This window comes from Nicotiana sylvestris, chromosome 9 (assembly GCF_000393655.2).
Source record: "Nicotiana sylvestris chromosome 9, ASM39365v2, whole genome shotgun sequence".
NCBI lineage: Eukaryota > Viridiplantae > Streptophyta > Magnoliopsida > Solanales > Solanaceae > Nicotiana > Nicotiana sylvestris.
In genome coordinates, this window is record NC_091065.1 from 67,045,412 (window position 1) to 67,066,781 (window position 21,370).

The window sequence follows — 21,370 nt, forward strand, 5'->3', positions numbered from 1 at the left end:
AAATACATCTCTACCCAAAACTCGTTCATATTATCACTGACCATTTACGAATACTACAAACAGTTGTCTAGAAATAAAGATACTATCTGTCTCTGAAGTAAATGAAAATGGAATATAAATATAGAAGGGGACGCCAAGGCCTACGGACATCTGCAGGGCTACCTCGGGTCTCCACTGGACTGAAGGAAGCAGCCACTTTAAGGTCCTAAAGCTCCGGTACCGAGATCTGCACACAGTGTAGAGTGTAGCATCAGCACAACTGACCCCATGTGCTGGTAAGTATCGAGCCTAACCTCTACGAAGTAGTGACGAGGCTAGGACAAGACTACCAAATAAACATGTGCAGTTTAAAGCATATACGGCAAGTAATAATAACGAAAACTAGCAGTTAAATATAGGAAGGGGGAAGATGCTGCAGGGGAATATCCAGTACCAACAGTAACTCAGGAGAAAGCATAAAGAATATTTTAAAGTTCGCATCAGTAAGAATAAGGAAACAGTAACAAATCAATATCCACTTTTATTCTTTATTGTTGCGCAGCGCAACCCGATCCAAATATAAAACTCTATTGCGGCATGCAATGCGATCCAAATCATTTATCACTGTTGCGGCGTGCAACCCGATCCAATCATAAATCACTGTTGTAGTGTGCAACTCGACCCCTCCTATCCTCCCTTATTACTCCATGTTGCGGCGTGCAACCCGATCCCATATAATATTATTGAGGCATGCAACCCGATCCTAATAAATAATTCAACATCAATCACAAAAGAATCCCGGCAAGGGAACAATAAGGAAACAACAATATCCCGGCAAAGGAATCAACAATAAGATTAAACACATCCCGGCAAGGGAACCAACAGTAAGAGTGAAATACGTCCTGGCAAGGGAATCAGCTATAACCAAACTTGTACCAACATTTAACTTCACAAATGAAACGTCAACTAGAACCAATACTTAACAATAAGCAAATACCACGAGATCAATCATAATTCTTGCCCAACACAGAGAATCAACAACTTAGGCATTTGTAGTACTTATTAAGAACGCAACGATTACAACTTAAGACTCACGGGCATGCTTGACAACGATGTATAGATACTCGTCACCACACTTATACACCGTACACTACTCTAGCACATAACAAATAAAGCACAATACCCATTCCCTCAAGCTAAGGTTAGACCAAACACTTACCTCGAACTTTCACGGCCAACTCAAGCCTCAAACACCGCTTTTCCTTTGGAATTCTCCTCCAAATTACTCGTATCTAGTCCAAATAATTTTAACAACATCAATAAATGCTAAAGAATTTATACCCAGTGCTTAATTGATTTTCTATCATTCTTCCCAAAAAGTCAAAATCGATCCCAGGCCCGCTTGGTCAAAACTCGAGGTTCGGACCAAAACTCGATCACCCATTCACCCACGGGCCCAAATATGCAATTAGTTTCGAAATCCGACCCCAAAATGAGGTCTAAATTCCAATTATTCAAAAAGCCCTAACTCTATCCAAATTTCCAATTTCTACCATGAAAACTCTTGATTTTTGATTAAAAAGTGATGAAAATAGTTGGGTAATTGAAAGAGTAAAGTTTAGAATTGATTACCAATACTTTGGGAATGAATTTGTGTGAAGAAAATCTCCTTTAGGCCTTGGAAGTTCGAATATGGAATAAATGGGTTCTACCCGATTTTTGGTTCTGTTTTAAAATGACTGGGCAGGCCTTCATCGCGTTCACGATGGGCCTGTCACGTTCGCGATGGGTTAGTCCCAGATGGCCTTCGCGTTCGCGTTGAACGGCTCGCGTTCGTGGTTAAGTGGCCGTGTTCGCATAGAGCAATTTGGACTTCTCCCCCAAGCCCACTAACCCTATGCGTTCGCGTGAGCCTGAACGCATTCACGAAGGGTAACTCCCCCCAAAGCTTCGTGTTCGCGTCCTGACCTCCGCGTTCGCGAAGAACAAACTGACACTTGAGGGAATTTGCCTTACGCGTTCGCGAGTGAAGCCACGCGAACGCGAAAAACAAAATCAGTAAGCACCTGAGATAGCAAAACCTATAACTTTTGTAAGTGTAAATACATCACGTGCCCTATCCAAAACTCACCCGAGCCCTCGGGGCTCCAAACCAAACATGCACACTAATTCAAAAACATCATACGGACTTACTTGTGCGATCAAATCTCTAAATTAACACCTTTAATAACGAATTTAGCATCAAAATCAAAGAAGAATCTCAAGAACTCTTAAATTCAAATTTTAACAACCGATGGTCCGATTCACGTCATATCAAGTCCGTTTCTTACCAAATTTTACAGGCTCAACCTAAATACCATATAAGACCTGTACCGGATTCCGGAACCAAGATACGGGCCCGATACCATCAATTTCAAATATATTTAAATTTCCAAAAACTCTTATAATTTCAGTTAAACAATTTTCTTCAAAAAATTCATTTCTCGGGCTTGGAATCTCAGAATTCAATTCCGGGCATACGCCCAAGTCCCATATTTTTCTACGGACCCTCTGGGACCGTCAAATTATGGGTCCGGGTCCGTTTACCCAAAATATTGACCGAAGTCAACTTAAATTCAATTTTAAAGGCCAAATTAGCATTTTCATCAAATTTTCATATAAAAGCATTTCGGATATACGCCCGGACCACGCACGCAAATTGAGGTTAGATAAGAGGAGGCTTTTAAGGCCTCGAAAAACAGAATTTACTTGTAAATCAAGTAATTATCTTTTGGGTCATCACAGATCATGTTTCTCTTGTGACTATTATTTGATATTTTACAATATTTACATAGATAATTTTCTTACTTACTTGCATTTGTTAGGAGTAGTACTTACGTTTCTAGCATTTATGGTATTTATAATATATTAACTAAGAAATAGAAGGAAGCAAATATATTTTAAAAAGAGAAACATAAAGGCCAATTGGCCCAAACCAAAATTCACAAACCTAATAACATTCTCACTTTATTTGTTTCTGTACGTTGTCCCCCTCCCCCCCCCCCCAAACCCCCTATCCCTCCTTTTCTATTTCCTTCTTCAACAACGCCTCTCTTCACATGAAGAGAGCAAGCTAGCGGAATCACTGACTAGATAGCCCGATGGCTTCTCTTTTTCCAGGTATATTTATGTATTTATATTTTGGGATTTCTCAATCCCCATACACCTATTTGATTTAAAATTTTGGGATTTATATTCTAACAATTTGATAGATATTTTGCCGTATTGTGATAGGTAATGAGTGGGGCTTTGAATATTATAATGTAATATTGGAAGGATCCACAATTCGTCGAAAAAATATTACAAAAATGAAATGAGAATTCTTTCAAAAGTTTTTAAAAGAGTATACAGATTTATTTTTTTATCTTGCTGCTTTGCGTTTTTCCCTCTTGTTGTATACTAAAAATTCTTGTAAAAGAATTATCTGGATATTATTTTTTCTCTTTGAACACTAAGTTAGCATTTTTACAAATCAAATTTGCATATTTGTATTAATGCGCTTTTTGTTCACTCATTCTTTTGTGTTAATTATTATTTCTAATAGATTTACAGGGTGCATTTCAATCTATTCAATGCAAGAAGATTAAGGGTTCAACCTTGATGCAAAGAGTGAAAGTACTTTATCCTTGATTACAGAAGATCATCTGATGGCGACATCTGAAATTTTCGGATCAAATACTTAAAACATAGTTTTCTTTTGATATGGAACCCTTCAGAATTTTATAGATTATAGTCAATGGTGCATAATTTATATTATACTCCTATTAGTTTGACAAGATATACAAAGTTTTTCTTATTATCTAGCTGCGTATTAACTAGTTGTTATGTCTCTTGTACAACAGTTACATACTTGTGGAAGTGTGGCTATTATGTACTGTAAATAGACAATTGTATATCTTAGAATTAGTTTTTCAAACTATTTAGATGTCAATTTGTATAAAATAAGTAATATTTAAAGTTTATTATTGTGTGTTTCTATGGTTTGATAAATAAATGTATGGATATTGAATATTTGAAAATTTTAATAAATTAATTTTATCAATAAAAATAAAACAAACAACAACAACGACCCAGTATAATCCCACAAGTGGGGTCTGGGGAGGGTAATATGTACGCAGACCTTACCCCTACCCCGAAGGGTAGAGAGGCTGTTTCCAGGAGACCCTCGGCTCAAAAAGCAACAGGAGCCGATATATTAGTACCATAAAATACATAATAAAATAACAGCCGTATAAGAGATATGAAATATGAAATACAGAATACGAAATACGAAATAGATGGCTGGTATAGTAAAACTAGCAGGTAAAGCCCTGCATCAATAGACGACCAATGACATTCTTAGTCTAACTTCTAATTGGCTAGTCTCTCTCTATTGTGTTGTAGAAATATTCACAACTTTCCCCTAACCTACAACCTTAATGATCGACCTCCATAATTCCCTGTCAAGGGCCATGTCCTCAGTAATCCTAAGTCGTGTCATGTCCTGTCTGATCACCTCTCCCCAATACTTCTTAGGTCGCCCTCTACCTCTCCGCGTGCCCACTACAGCCAGTCGCTCACACCTCCTCACCGGTGCATCAGTGCTCCTCCTCTGAATGTGCCCGAACCATCTGAGTCTTACTTCCCGCATCTTGTCCTCTATGGGGGCCACGTCCACCTTCTCTCGAATATCTTCATTCCTAATCTTATCCATCCTTGTATGCCCGCACATCCACCTCAACATCCTCATCTCTGCTACTTTCATCTTCTGGATATGTGAGTTCTTTACCGGCCAACATTCAGTTCCATATAACATGGCAGGCCTAACCACTGCTCTATAAAACTTACCTTTTAGTAACGGTGGCACTTTCTTGTCACACAAGACTCCCGACGCTAACCTCCACTTCATCCACCCCACCCCTATACGGTGTGTGACATCCTCGTCAATCTCCCCGATCCCCTGAATAACCGATCCAAGGTACTTGAAACTACCCCTCTTGGGAATGACTTGAGAGTCAAGCCTCACTTCAACTCCCGCTTCCGTCGGCTCAACTCCAAATTTGCACTCGAGGTATTCCGTCTTCGTCCTGCTCAACTTGAAACCTTTAGACTCAAGAGCATGTCTCCAAATCTCTAGCCTCTCGTTGACGCCGCCTCGTGTCTCGTCAATTAGAATAATGTCATCAGCAAATAGCATGCACCATGGCACCTCCCCTTGAATATGATGAGTCAGTGCATCCATCACCAGGGCAAATAGGAATGGGCTGAGCGCAGACCCTTGGTGCAACCCCGTAATAACTGGAAAGTGTTCAGAGTCGCCTCCTACTGTCCTAACCCGAGTCTTAGCTCCATCATACATGTCTTTAATCACCCTAATATAGTCAACCGGGACCCCTTTATCCTCTAAGCAGCTCCATAAGACCTCCCTAGGAACCCTATCATACGCTTTCTCCAGATCAATAAACACCGTGTGGAGATCCTTCTTCCTATCCCTGTACTGTTCCACCATCCTCCTAATAAGGTGGATAGCTTCTGTGGTAGATCGTCCCGGCATGAACCCGAACTGGTTGTCTGAAATAGACACCGTCCTTCGCACTCTCATTTCTACCACTCTCTCCCAAACTTTCATGGTATGACTTAGTAATTTGATGCCCCTATAGTTGTTACAGCTCTGGACATCACCTTTGTTCTTATACAACGGGACCATTGTACTCCACCTCCACTCTTCAGGCATCCTATTAGTCTTGAATATAACACTAAACAATGCAGTAAGCCATTCCAAGCCTGCTCTACCCACACACCTCCACAGTTCAACCGGAATTTCGTCTGGCCCGGTAGCTCTGCCCCTTCTCATCTTACGCATTGCCTCCATGACTTCATCGATCTCAATGTCCCTACAATTACTTACTTCATGGTGACTGTCGGCATTCCTCGATTCCCCAAGTATAATATCCTGATCCCCTTCTTCACTTAGAAGTTTATGAAGTATAGAAGATAGCTACAAAGTTAATTTATCGTGGCAAAAGAAGAAAATCATTAGCTATAAATATATATTCTTTGTGGCACAAAGTTTTTATTAATATAGCCACATCACAAAACTTCTTGTAGTGATAAGTATTAATCATTAGCCATGAAATGTTAAAATTTGTAGCTAACTTTTAGTTACGCTACTTTTAGCTACGGATGCTACGAAAAAAATTATTGTGGCTAAAGTGTTTAGCCACAAAATTTTTAATGTTTAGCTAGGACGTACTTCGAAGCTGTATATGCATAATGTTGTAGTGTTGTTTTTATAGTTTTTAAAAGTATTGTTAAGTTTTACAGTTGATTAATATAGCGTTATGTATATACTCTATCTTAGTACAATAGTAATCACACTACAGAATCTTCGTTTAACTTTTAGATCAGAATGTATCCTGTAACGATCAGACTGGTCATTTTGCTTTTTAGAACCCCATGCCCCTAAATAAAACTTCTGGATCTTGCTTTAACTAATTTACGACCTGCGGGGATGGTTGGTTCGGGATTTGGGAGAGTTTGGGTTGAAATAGGCTCATTTGATTCCTTAAGATTTTCTTAAAAGGCTAAGTTTGACTTTGGTCAATATTTTTAGCAAATGGAATAGAAAAATATGGGACCTAGGCATATTCCCGGAATCGAATTCCTAGGTCCCTAGTCCGAGTAATGAATTTTTATTAGAAATTGTTAAACTGAAATTTTAAGGATTTAAAGAAATTAACAAATGATTGATCATGTTGGTATCGGGACCGTGTGTTGGTTCCGGAGCCCGGTACAGGTCCAATATAACATTTAAGACTTGCCCGCAAAATTTGGTGTCAATCCGAGTAGTATAAGTACGTTTCGGCACGTTAGAAGTGAATTAAAGAACTTGAACTTCATAAGTTTGATTCAATTGGTTTTAGGGGGTGATTCTTAGATTTAGTATTATTTCGGGCATTCCAAAGGTTAGAGCGGGTCCGTTTCATGATTTCAAACTTGTTTGTATGTTCGGGCAGGGCCCGGAAGCCCCGAGCGTCAATCGGACGAGGCTCGAGTGAAGTTGAAAAATTTGGGAAGAGCTGAAGCTTTAGGTTGCTGTCATAACCGCACATGCAATTGATCAGCCGTAGGTGCGAAACCGCAGAAGCGGTCGTCCTCTTGCAGATGCGGCCAAGGCAAGCCAAGCCAAAGCCGCAGAAGCTACTCCTTAGCCGTAGAAGCGGCTTCAAGACCGCAGAAGCGGTCCCACCTCGCTTGGCCAATTCTGCAGATACGGCCTTCCTCTCGCATAAGCAGGACCGCAGATGCAGTCCGCTGACCGCAGATGCGGAAATTACTGAAGTAGTGAACTTCATTTAATACGGGCTCTAAGCCATTTTGGCCATTTTTCACTCACCTATTAGGCGATTTTGGAGCTCTTGAGAGAGGACCTTCACCTAGCATCTTAAGGTAAGTTTATGCTACCTATTTCTAGTTTAATACTTGAGTCTTGGGTAGATTAACACACAAAGATTGAGGTAAAATCATGGGGCTAGAGCAAAACCTACGGTTTTGATAAAAGTTAGATTTAACCACAAAATTTGTTATGAAATGCATTAGAAATCAAATATTATTGATCCTTAGATTATAAAGAACAACTTTCTTCGAAATATTTCGGAATCGGGCACGTGGGCCCGGGGTCGGATTTTAGGAAACTTGTGTTTAAGGTTGGGAAATTGCTTAAATAGTTAGAATGTGATCTTGTGAGCTTGTATTGACTAGTTACTACCACATTTAACTAATTTTGGATCGTTCGGCTCCAAATTGAGAGTTCGGGCTCGTTCTTGGTATTGGAATTGCACTTTGGAGTGAGGTAAGTCTCCTTTCTAACCTTGTAAAAGGGAATTATCCCCATAGGTGTAATAATTAAATAAATTGCCACTAAATGCGGGGGCTACGTATGCACTAGGTGACGAGAGTCCGTGCGTAGCTACTATTATGTTAATTGTCTGGGTAGTTTAGGACTCGTATCATGCTATATTTGCGAATGTTTATATATTTCTTGCTAATGTGATCTCTTAGGATATGCTAGAGAATTGGAAATGAACATAAGTGAACATATGTACTTGTTGAACACCTGTATGAATTTATTTGAATATAAATGCGCCTTCATGTATTTTCCTGATGATAATTGATATTTGTGGATCGGGCCGATCACTTAGGTAGAAACAGATGCCTCTATGGTTCGCGCCATTCGACCCTCTGGCAGTGCACAGTTTCTTTTCTGTTGGATCGGGCCGTCGACCTCGGCATAATGTGCGCATGATATCTATGTGAAATCTTATTCATAACTTGCTTTTGTTAAATGTTTTGAAACATAAATGGCTAACTGTGATATTATTAGCAACATGACTTATTACTTCTTGCTACAAACTATCATTTCATGTGACTTCCATGCTTAGCATAATACTTTATTATATTATTTGACCCTAGTAGGTATCAAGTCGACCTCTCGTCTCTACTTCTTCGAGATTAGACGGGATACTTACTAGGTACATATTATTTATGTATTCATACTACACTTTTGTACTTAATTGTACAGGATCTGAGGCAGGTACATCTGGTTATTAGTCTGGTGCGCATCCCTGATCAGAGTCCGAGACTTCCACGGTGAGTTGCTCCCTTCTTATGCCGTTCAGCAGCTTGATGGGGTCTCTCTTTATTTTTGTTGTCTATTCTATTTCAGACAGTAGGATAGATTTATTCTTTTGTACATTCTACTAGTTGCCCACAACTTGTGACACCAGGTCTTGGCACACACATTAGTAGACTATTCTTTTGGGAATTGTATAATTATTTTGGGTACATTACTGATTATCACTTATTTTAACTTCCAGTTTAGAAATCGTAGTGCTTGTTTTGGTAAAGTAAAGTGAACACTTAATTATATTTCCATGTTAGCTTGCCTGAAAATGGTATGGGCGCCATCATGACCTGTTATGGAAATGGGTCATGAAAACATGGTATCAGAGCACTAGGTTCACGTAGGTCTCACAAGTCATGGGAAAACCTAATAGAGTCTTGCGGATCGGTACGGAGACATCTGTATTTATCTTCGAGAGGCTATAGGGCGTTAGGAAAACTACTCTTTATTCATTTCCTATCGTGTAGTGGTTAGTATACTAAATTTTCCTCTTCTATTCTCTCAGAGATGGTGAGGACATGCACGACTGATGTTCCAAACTCGGGAGGAGCTGCTCCCCCCATTACTAGAGGCCGAGGAAAAGGCCGAGGGAGGGCACCGGCTCGAGGTAGGGGACGAGGGCATCCCAGAGCTATCCTAGTAGCGCTACCAGCAGATCTTGCGGGAGATCCTAACATTGAGGAGCAGGGCGAGGTGCCCGCAGCTGAGCCTACCCCGGCAGAATCTAAGATCGACTTGAGGTCAGGGTATCATCAGTTGAAGATTCGGGACTCGGATGTTCCGAAGACTGCATTTCAGGCTAGATATGGCCATTATGATTTTTGGTGATGTCCTTTGGCTTGACTAATGCCCAACAGCATTCATCACCTTGATGAACAGGGTGTTCAAACCTTATATCGATTCCTTTGTCATCGTCTTCATTGACGACATCTTGATATACTCACATAGCCTGGGGAGCACGAGCAGCATTTGAGAGTAGTGCTTCAGACCTTGCGAGAGCAAAAGCTATATGCTAAGTTCTCCAAGTGTGAGTTTTGGCTAGAGTCAGTGGCATTCTTGGGGCATGTTGTGTTAGAAGAGGGTATTAAGGTGGATCCCAAAAAGATTGAGGCAGTCTAGAGTTGGCCACATCCTACTTTAGTGACCGAGATCAGGAGTTTCCTGGGGTTAGCAGGCTATTACAGACGGTTCGTGCAGGGCTTTTCATCTATTGCATCACCTCTGACTAGATTGACCCATAAGGGTGCTCCTTTCCGTTGGTCCGATGATTGTGAGGCGAGCTTTCAGAAGCTCAAGATAGCTTTGACTACAGCACCAGTCCTTATGTTGCCTTCCGGCTCCGGGATGTATACGGTATATTGCGACGCTTCACGCGTTGGATTAGGATGTGTATTGATGCAGGAGGGGTGAGTTATTACATATGCTTCGCATCAGCCAAAGATTTATGAGAAGAATTATCCTGTGCACGATTTGGAGTTGGCCGCGATTGTTCATGCTCTTAAGATATGGAGGCATTATTTGTATGGCGTGTCATGTGAGGTTTATACTGATCATTGCAGCTTACAGCATTTGTTCAAAAGAGGGATCTCAATTTGAGGTAGGTAGATGGCTTGAGTTACTGAAAGATTATGACATCACCATTCTTTATCATCCGGGCAAGGCAAATGTGGTCGCGAATACCTTAAGCAGGAAAGCAGAGAGCATGGGTAGCTTGGCATTCACTCCAACAGAGGAGAGGCCACTATCTTTGGACATTTAGTCCTTGGGTAACAGACTTGTGAGGTTGGATATTTCAGAGCCCAGCCAAGTTCTTGTGTGTGTTGTTGCTCAGTCTTCATTATTAGGGCAGATCAAGGCCCGGCAGTTCGATGATCCACATTTGGCAGTTCTCAGAGAGATAGTGCTTCAGGGTAGTTCCAAGGAGGTTTCTATTGGCGAAGATGGTGTCTTACGACTTCAGGGTCTCCTATGTGTTCCTAATATTGATGGTCTGAGGGAGAGGATACTAGAGGAGGAACACAGTTCGCGATATTCCATTCATCCGGGTGTGACGAAGATGTATCGTGATTTGAAGCAACATTATTGGTGGCGAAGAATGAAGAAGGACATAGTGGAGTATGTGGCTAGGTGTTTGAATTGCCAATAGGTTAAGTATGAGCACCAGAGGTCAGGTGGTCTACTTCATCAGATGCCTATACCAGAGTGGAAGTGGGAGCGCATTACTATGGACTTCGTAGCTGGGTTGCCCCGGACCTTGTGGAATTTTGATGCAGTATGGGTCATAGTTGACCAAGTCGGCACACTTTATTCCGGTTGTGACTACTTACACTTCAGAGAGATTGGCTCAAATTTATATTCGGTAGATAGTCCGGTTGCACAGTGTGCCTATGTACATCATATCAGATAGAGGCCTCAGTTCACTTCCCATTTTTGGAGAACCGTTCAGAGTGAGATGGGGATCCAGATAGAGCTTAGCATAGCATTCCCATCCTTAGACCGATGGGCAATCAGAGCAGACAGTTCAAATTTTTTAGGACATGCTTAGAACAAGTGTGATTGACTTTGGACGACAGTGGGATCAGTTCTTGCCTTTGGTAGAGTTTGCTTACAACAACAGCTACCAGTCCAGCATTAAGATGGCTCCATTTGAGGCTTTATATGGGCGGCGATATCATTCTCCTATCGGGTGTCCATGCTTCGGAAGTATCATGCCGACTTGTCCCATGTGTTAGACTTTAGTACTATTTAACTGGATGAGAGTTTGGGTTATGAGGAGGAGCCAATTGCCATTGTTGATAGACATGATCGCCAGTTAAGGTCCAAGAGGATTTCAGTGGTGAATGTCCAGTGGAGGAGCCAACCAGTTGATGAGGCGACCTAAGAGTCCTAGGAGGACATGCGGAGTAGATATCCACATTTATTCGGCACCTCAAGTACTTTTCTACGTCCGTTCGAGGACGAACGTTTGTTTAAGAGGTGGAGAATGTAACGGCCCGACTGGTCATTTTGCTTTTTAGAACCCCGTCCCCCTAAATAAAAATTCCCATGCTTGCTTTAACTAATTTACGACCTGCGGGGATGGTTGGATCGAGATTTAGGAATGTTTGGGTTGAAATAGGCTCATTTGATTCCTTAAGATTTTCTTAAAAAGCTAAGTTTGACTTTGGTCAACATTTTTAGCAAACGGACCCGGATTTGTATTTTGATGGTCCCGAAGGGTCCGTAAGAAAATATGGGACCTGGGCGTATGCTCGGAATCGAATTCCGAGGTCCCTAGCCCGCGTAATGAATTTTTATTAGAAATTGTTAAACTGAAATTTTAAGAATTTAAAGAAATTAACAAATGATTGATCATGTTGGTATCGTGCCAGTGTGTTGGTTCCGGATCTCGGTAGAGGTCCAATATAACATTTAAGGCTTGCCCGCAAAATTTGGTGTCAATCCGAGTAGTATAAGTACGTTTCGGCACGTTAGAAGTGAATTGAAGAACTTGAAGTTCATAAGTTTGATTCAATTGGTTTTAGGGGGGGATTCTTAGATTTAGCGTTATTTCGGGCTTTCCAAAGGTTCGAGCGGGTTCGTTTCATGATTTCAAACTTGTCGGTATGTTCGGACGGGGCCCGGGAGCCCAAGCCGCAATCTGACGAGTGAAGTTGGAAAATTTGGGAAGAGCTGAAGCTTCAGGTTGCTTTCATAACCACACCTGCGGTTGGTCAGCCGCAGGTGCGAGACCGCAGAAGCAGTCGTCCTCTAGCAGATGCGGCCAAGGCAGGCCAAGCCAAAGCCGTAGAAGCGGCTGCACAGAAGCGGCTTCAAGACCGCAGAAGCGGTCCCAGCTCGCTTGGCCAATTGCACATATGTGGCCTTCCTCTCGCAGAAGCGGGATCGCAGATGCGGAAATCACTGAAGCAGTGAGCTTCATTTAATATGAACTCTAAGCCATTTTGGCCATTTTTCACTCACCCATTGGGTGATTTTGGAGCTCTTGAGAGAGGATCTTCACCTAGCATCTTGAGGTAAGTTTATCCTACCTATTTCTAGTTTAATACTTGAGTCTTGGATAGATTAACATACAAAGATTAAGGTAAAATTATGGGATTAGAGCAAAACCTAGGGTTTTGATAAAAGTTAGATTTAACCACGAAATTTGTTATGAAATATATTAGAAATCATATATTATTGATCCTTAGATTATAAAGAACAACATTCTTTGAAAAATTTTGGAATACAGGAACGTGGGCCCGGGGCCGGATTTTAGAAAACTTGTGTTTAAGGTTGGAAAATTGCTTAAATAGTTAGAATGCGATCTTGTGAGCTTGTATTGAATAGTTCTACCCCATTTAATTAGTTTTGGATCGTTCGGCTCCAAATTGAGAGTTCGGGCTCGTTCTTGGTATTTGAAGTACACTTTGGAGCGAGGTAAGTCTCATTTCTAACCTTGTAAGAGGGAATTATCTCCATAGGTGTAATAATTGAATAAATTGCCACTAAATGCGGGGGCTACGTACGCACTAGGTGACGAGAGTCCGTGCGTAGCTACTATTATGTTAATTGTCCGGGTAGTTTAGGACCCGTATCATGCTATATTTGCGAATGTCTATATATTTTCTTGCTAATGTGATCACTTAGGATATGCTAGAGAATTTGAAATGAACATAAGTGAACGTATGTACTTGTTGAACACTTGTATGAATTTATTTGAATATAAATGTGCCTTCATGTATTTTCCTGATGATAATTGATATTTGTGGATCGGGCCGATCGCCTCGGTAGAAATAGATGCATCTATGGTTCGCGTCATTCGACCCACTGGCAGTGCACAGTTTCTTTTCTGTTGGATCGGGTCGTCGACCTCGGCATAATGTGCGCATGATATCTATGTGAAATCTTATTCATAACTTGCTTTTGTTAAATGTTTTGAAACGTAAATGGCTAATTGTGATATTATTAGGAACATAACTTATTACTTCTTGTTACAAACTGTCATTTCTTGTGACTTCCATGCTTAGCATAACACTTTATTATATTATTTGACCGTAGTAGGTATCAAGTCAACCTCTCGTCTCTACTTCTTCGAGATTAGATGGGATACTTACTGGGTACATATTGTTTATGTACTCATACTATGCTTCTGTACTTAATTGCATAGGATCTGAGGCAGGCACATCTGGTTATCAGTCTGGTGCGCATAGAGTCCGAGACTTCCACGGTGAGATGCTCCCTTCCTGTGCCGTTCAGCAGCTTGATCGGGTCTCTCTTTATTTTTGTTGTCTATTCTATTTCAGACAGTAGGATAGATTTATTCTTTTGTATATTCTACTAGTTGCCCACAACTTGTGACACCAGGTCTTGACACACACATTAGTAGACTATTCTTTTGGGAATTGAAATTATTTTTAGTACATTACTGGTTATCACTTGTTTTAACTTCCAGTTTAGAAATCGTAGTACTTGTTTTGGTAAAGTAAAATGAACACTTAATTATATTTCTGTGTTGGCTTGCCTGATAATGGTGCTGAGTGCCATCATGACCTGTTATGGAAATGGGTCGTGACATATCCTGTCATCTTTTCTATGAGGAAAATTAGAATAAGTGTATGTCATGCAATTTTTATTCTTCTAATGTAATCTTCAATATATTTTTAAAATTTTTAGTACTATATTTAAGTTGCTTAATAAACCAGAAATGACAAACAAATTACAATAAGAATGTGACGCGAATAATGGTGGACGGTAAGGTCGAACCTGCTTTTAGAAACTGACCGAGTAATCTGATATTTTGCACAAAAAAACTTTTAGGAAAACTACACAGTATGCCGCTCTAAAAAAATATATAATAGCCGGCATTATTTATATTTTTTATATACTGATATATTGTAATAGACAAAAAGTATTTGTTTATAAATAATTATTGTATATCTTTTATATAATACCTAACAAATATAATTACTTTGACCAATCTGCCAAATATGTAACTTACCTTAACTTTTCGCCAAACTTCTCCAAAACCTTTTCCAAGAAATTGTGCAGACCTCCATATCTCGACACTTCTAGTGCCCCTTCTAGTGAGGGAACTAGACATTCACGTGAAACAGAGAAAACAAACAGCAATAGATTGAAAAAAAATTAATTAACTCGTAAAACAGTATTCATTTGAGAAGACTAAATCAATGAAATATGATATGAGATTTATACATACATTTAGTCACAAATTAGAATGAAATACACACACATATTTATTGAAAGTGTTAATATTTTTATACTATTAATATAATTTAATAGATTATAGGAGGTTAGTTATTATTTTTATATAGTTATCAATTAATGCATATCGTAAAAATTAAAATGTGATCGCTTTATAAATGACTTTGTTACATAAAAACAATTATGTTGTTAATGCACATTACCTTGCACTCTTATAATTAATCAATATATATTACCTCATTCAAAAATAAAATATATACTTCCTTATTCATTTATCATTTGATCATATTAAATCAATATGTATGATTTAATTAGACATCGTATGCGGGTAACGTTTTCCAAAATTAATTACTCCACTCGTTTCTATTTATTATTTATTTCATCAATCAAATCTTGTTAAAATATTTTGAAAGATAACTTTTTTCCAAATCTACCTTGTTCAAATAAATATTAAATACTCGTTTGATTAAAATTACTAGGACTAAATATTAAGAGAAGTAAAAAATCTCAAGAAAAACAAATATGATGAAATAGTGTGTAAGTGGGCCGCACTTTACAAGCAAAAAATAAAACAAAACAAATTATTCTTACTTTTGTTATAATAATGTTATATTATGGATGTTCATTTAGTACTTCGTTGTAAATAAGTTTCTTGAAGAAGCCTATTCATGTGGGACTCCGCCGTAAATATGTTTATTTATTTAGTACTCTATTGGAAATAAGCCTCCTGAAGAAGCTTATCACTTCGGTACCTGGTTATGGATAAACATAACCTCAGGTAGAAGATTATCCATATCGGGTATAATAAGCTTATCCTTTCGATATTCCGTTATGGATAAACATTACCCCTAGTAGAAGATTATCTATACCTGGTACAATGAGCTTATCCTTTTCGTATCCCGTTATGGATAAACATTACTCTCAGTAGAAGATTATCCATATATAGTATAGTAACAACTTTCTTTCTTCTATAAATAGAAGAGCTTTCAATTTATTATGTACATCAGTTTGAATTCAAATAATATATCAGATTCTCTCTATATTTATCTTTACTTTACAGTCTTTATTTTATAACACGTTATCAGCACGAGATTCTGTCAACAACAACAACAACCCAGTGTAATCCCACAAGTGGGGTCTGGGGAGGGTAATATGTACGCAGACCTTACCTCTACCCGAGGGGCAGAGAGGCTGTTTCCAGGAGACCCTCGGCTCAAAGAGGCAACAAGAGACACTATATTAGTACTATCAATAGACTCATAATAAAACAACATAAAATACCATAAAATCCATAACATAACATAAATACCATAAAAAACAAAGTAACAGCAATATAAGAGATATAGGAAATACGAGAAAGATGTAAGGTATTAATACACAGCAGATAAAGCTCATCATCAGTAGTTGATCAATAGCATCCTAAGACTAACTCCTAACTGGCTAGTCTCACTCTAGTGCGCTGTAAAAAAGACATCACAATTTCCCCTAACCTACAACCTTAATGCTCGATCTCCACAATTCCCTGTTTAGGGCCATGTCCTCAGTAACCCTAAGTCGCGCCATATCCTGCCTGATCACCTCTCCCCAATACTTCTTAGGTCTCCCTCTACCTCTCCTCGTACCCACCACCGCCAGTCGTTCACACCTTCTCACCGGTGCATCAGTGTTCCTCCTCTGAATGTGCCCGAACCATCTGAGTCTTGCTTCCCGCATCTTGTCCTCCATGGGGGCCACACCCACCTTCTCTCGAATATCTTCATTTCTAATCTTATCCTTCCTTGTATGCCCGCACATCCACCTCAACATCCTCATCTCTGCAACTTTCATCCTCTGGATGTGTGAGATCTTCACCGGCCAACACTCGGTCTCATACAACATAGCAGACCTAACCACTGCCCTATAAAATTTACCTTTCAGTAACAGTGGCACTTTCTTGTCACACAGGACTCCCGTCGCTAACCTCCATTTCATCCACCCCACCCCTATACGGTGTGTGACATCCTCGTCGATCTCCCCGGACCCCTGAATAAACGACCCCAGGTACTTGAAACTACCCCTCTTAGGGATGACTTGAGAATCAAGCCTCACTTCCACTCCCGCTTCCGTCGGCTCTGCCCCAAATTTGCACTCAAGGTATTCCGTCTTCGTCCTGCTCAACCTGAAACCTTTGGACTCAAGGGTATGTCTCCAAACCTCTAACCTCAGCACGAGATTCTGTCATCTCGAACAAATACTTTGAAAGTATCACCGTGCTTCTGCCCTTGAGTCTGGTGCGCGCGGTTTTGGAGATTTAGCAATAGGCTTTAATGCAGGTCACGAACCTGCTGCTATTCCTAGCCTTTACAAAGTTTTGATCTTTCCTTATTCTTTCTCAATCTCTCCGAGTTGGCTAAAATAGTCAAAGTTTTGATCCTTCAACGTCTTTTGCCAAATTGCTCAAAAATTGGCTCCATCTCCCTATGATTCCTACATCAAGTAATAGATTTTAGAAAGTTCTGTCGCCTAGTTTCACTCTCCCACGAAATTCCGATGACCGGCTTCCTTCAATTTGCTATTGACCAGCCGATTTCGATAAATTCATCTCATGTTGGGCCCGCCAAGTTTTTAATATAAAGTACTACTATTAAATTATTTTCTTTATGTCTTTTGAGCCTGAACATATATATATTTATCGTGTATGTTAATTACTGTCTTTTTAAGCCAACTAATGATGCAGATGCCGTTTTACTTGAATGTGGTCTCATGAAATTGAAAAGAACTATTGCTTTTACTTAAGTTGTTATTGTTGCGGAAGTCAAATGTATATAGTGTGAATGAGTCACAATTATTATACCAAAAATTATGGCAGCCACCAAATAATAAATAAGATAATAAAATAGCAATAAAAGGAACACCAGAATTTACGAGGTTCGGCTAATTTCGCCTACTTCCTCGGACACAACCAATATTTTATTCCACTCCAAAATACAAGTGAAATAATACTAAAGAGAGAAGATACAAATGCCTTAAAAGGATAAGAAGGCAAAATGAGAGGTGTGTTTAAATCCTAAACATTAGGCCTCCTTTTATATGGAAAAAATCTCAACCAAATATGTCACCCGCCGATGTGGGACTTTTGACATTTTCAACAAATCTCCACCTTGGCAAAATTTCACATCTTCAATTTTCTCTCAATAACAAATTTTGGTTGTGCCTTCATCTTCAATCTTCAGTGTTCAACAATGTTGATCAAATCCAAACAATGTTGAAACTTGACCGCAGTCACCACCTTTGTCAGCATATCAGCAGGATTCTACGTAGTAATGAATTTCCTTCACCGTGACTCCACCTTCTTCTATGATTTCTCGTACGAAATGATACCGAACATTAATGTGCTTTGTCCTGGCATGATAAACTTGGTTCTTCGCTAATTGAATAGCGCTTTGACTATCACAAAAAATTATGATACTTTTTTGTCCAATACCAAGCTCCTTTAGCAACCCCTGAAGCCAAATTACCTCCTTCACAGCCTCTGTAATAGCCATGTACTTTGTCTCTGTTGTAGACAAAGCAACTGTTGACTGCAAAGTAAACTTCCAACTAACTGGTGCCTTTGCAAAAGTAAACACATAACCAGTAGTTGATCTTCGTTTATCCAGATCACCCGCAAAATCTGTGTCACAATATCCAACTACAAATTGATTGCCTTCCTGCTCAAAAACTAACTCAACATCTACAGTATTATGAATATACCGTAGAATCCACTTCACAGCTTTTCAATGTTCCTTTCCTAGATTATGCATATATCTGCTAATAACTCCAATAGTTTGTGAAATGTCAGGTCTCGTACAAACCATTGCATACATCAAGCTACCAACAGCATTTGTGTATGGTACCATTGACATATACTCATGTTCAGCTTCATCTTTTGGCGACATAGTAGTACTTAGCTTAAAATGGGGAGCAAGTGGAGTACTAACTGGCTTAGTCTTCTCATCTATGCCAAAACATTGTAGTACTCTCTTCAAATATTCCTTTTGAGATAAACATAGTTTCTTTGAACGTCTATCTCTTATTATCTCTATGCCAAGAATTTTCTTTGCCTCACCCAGATCCTTCATCTCGAACTCCTTCTTCAGTTGAATCTTCAACTTATCAATTTCTTCCAAATATTTTGGAAGCTATCAATATATCATCAACATATAGGAGAAGATATACAAAGGAACCATCTTCAAACTTGCGTAAATACACACAATGATCGTCTTTGTTTCTCTTGTACCCTTGCCGCAACATAAACTTGTCAAATCGCTTGTACCATTGTCTAGAAGATTGTTTCAATCCGTACAACGATTTTTCAAGCTTGCACACCATATTTTCTTTTCCAACAACTTTGAATCCTTCTGGCTGAGTCATGTAGATTTTCTCCTCCAAGTTTCCCTGTAAAAACACAGTGTTTACATCCATCTGAATTAGTTCCAAATCCAACTGTGCTACCAAACCAACATAATTCTAATAGAGGAATGTTTTACAACTGGAGAAAACACTTCATTGTAATCAATTCCCTCCTTTTGAGCATATCTTTGGCCACCAATCTTGCTTTGTAGCGAATATCTTCTTGGTTAGGAAATCCTTCTATCTTTGCAAATACCCATTTACACCCAATTGCTTTCTTTCCCTGCGGGAGATTGGCTAATCTCCATGTATGATTCTGATGAAGGGACTGTATTTCATCATTCATGGCGATCCTCCACTTATCTTCTTCTGAACTTTGGACTGCATCTTTATAAGTGGTAGGAACATTATCGGCTACAATTGAGGCAGCACAAGCAACCATCTCTATAAGACGAACAGGTTTTGTTATTGTCCTTTTTGGTCTGCTGGTTGCTATTGATTCAAGTTGTTGTCGAGGTTCCTGAGTTGGAATATCCCTCTCTACTGGCTCTTTTTCCAGAGGATAATCTTCATTTGTTTCCTCCTCTGCTTCTTGTGTAGGAAAAATAAATTTTCCCTCAAACTCCACCTGCTTAGAAGCACCCTCATTTTGTTTGGTATCTTCTGTTACCTTATTTACCATAGCATATTCATCAAAGGTAACATCCCTGCTAAATATTACTTTCTTTGTCATAGGACACCATAAGTGGTATCCTTTGACTCCAGAAGTAATCCCCATAAAAATAGCCTTATTTTCCCTTGGATCCAATTTTGACTCTGTCACATGATAATATGCAGTTGATCCAAACACGTGCAAAAAGTCATAATCTACAGCAGGCTTTCCATACCATTTTTCAAATGGTGTCTTGCCATCAATAGCAGCAGATGGTAAGCTATTAATGAGGTGGCATGCATATGTAATTGCCTCAGCCCAAAATTCTTTGTCCAAGCCAGCATTGGACAACATACACCGTACCTTCTCCAGCAAGGTCCGGTTCATACGTTCTGCCACTCCATTCTGTTGTGGTGTATGTCTGATAGTTAAGTGTCGGGCGATGCCATCATTTTCACATACCTTATTAAAATGATCATTTTTGTATTCACCTCCATTGTCTGTGCGAATACACTTGATCCTCCTGCTTGTTTGTTTCTCCACCATCATTTTCCATTTGAGAAAAATTCTCAACACTTCATCTTTGCTCTTTATTGTATACACCCACACTCTTCGGGAAAAATCATCAACAAAGGTTATAAAATAGTGCTTCCCATCCAATGAAGGTGTTTTGGAAGGACCCCAAACATCAGAGTATACATAATCCAAAATACCTTTAGTATTATGGATCGCTGTACCAAATTTAACCCTTGTTTGTTTTCCTTTGACACAATGCTCGCAAAACTCCAAGTTGCAAGCCTTTACTCCTTTTAATAATTCTTGATCTAATAAAGTTTTAAAGGATTTTCCTCCAGCATGTCCTAAGCGCATGTGCCATAGCCTGGTTGTTGCTGCCTCTTTTTCGTCACTAAATGTTACTGTCGCTATCCCTATAACTGTACTACCGCGATAACGGTACATTTTATTGTTCTTCTGATTGGCCTTCATTACCACTAGTGCACCGGAGCATACTCTCATCACTACATTTTCTGCAATGATTTTGAACCCTTTTGATTCTAGGGCTCCCACAGAGATGAGATTTTTCTTCAAACCCGGTACATATCAAACATCTGTTAATGTTCTGATCATTCCATCATGGTTCCTTAATCATATTGAACCAATTCCATATGAGGTAAGAGGGTTATTATCCGCTGTGTGGACGACTCCATATTCTCCTTCTTGAAAATCCACGAACCAGTCCCTGTTGGGACACATATGATAGCTACAAGTCGAGTCCATCAATCATATGTCTGATAATGTTGATGGCTCTGTTGTAACTAATGAGAAGTCTGAATCATCACCATTAGCTACATTTGAATTCATAATGGCCTTTCCATTGTTATGTTTGGCCTTATTCTTCAACTTCGGACAGTCTTTCATCCAGTGCCCCTTTTCTCGACAAAAGGCACATTCATCTTTGTTGG